Source organism: Triticum dicoccoides, unplaced genomic scaffold (genome assembly GCF_002162155.2).
Source record: "Triticum dicoccoides isolate Atlit2015 ecotype Zavitan unplaced genomic scaffold, WEW_v2.0 scaffold1262, whole genome shotgun sequence".
NCBI lineage: Eukaryota > Viridiplantae > Streptophyta > Magnoliopsida > Poales > Poaceae > Triticum > Triticum dicoccoides.
Window position 1 is genome coordinate 1 of NW_021188519.1, and position 549 is coordinate 549.

Here is a 549-nt window from a genome sequence, read left to right on the forward strand (position 1 = left end):
TTTTTTTGAAATACTACGTTCCCCAACGGCCACCACCGTTGTTGTAGCCTCCTGACCACCCCTTGTTGTGGGGAGATCCACGCAAGTGAGGGCTGCCACCGCGACCACGAGAGGCAGCGTTGGCAGAGGAATTGAAGCCACCGGAGGAGCCATGGAATTGGGCCATGCGCTGATCGAAGTTACTCAGCATGGCATAGAGCTTGTCGAGGATGACGGGCGTGACGCGGGCGTCAAGGGCGGAAACGAGCGGCTGGTAGTTGACGTCCAGCCCATGGAGGGTGTACGAGATCAACTCATCGTCCTGGATAGGCTTGCCGGCGGCGGCGAGTTCATCAGCGACGCCACGTAGGCGAAGTAGGAGGCGACCGACTGGTTGCCCTTCTGCGCGTTGATAAGCACAGTTTGGATGTTGTTGACGCGACTGAGTGATTGGGACGAGAACATGCCCGCCAGTGCCACCCAGAGTTCGCGCCGTGGTGATCGCGGTGACCGCGACCAGCACCTCCTTGGAGAGAGTACTCAGCAAGTAACCGAGCACTTGTTGGTCCT

At 59.0% G+C, this 549-nt stretch overlaps 1 pseudogene; it reads right to left on the bottom strand.

Moving 5' to 3' along the window:
- Positions 1 to 171: 171 nt before the first annotated feature.
- On the bottom strand, positions 172 to 310 carry LOC119343402 (annotated as a pseudogene).
- Between the last annotated feature and the right edge of the window lie 239 nt (positions 311 to 549).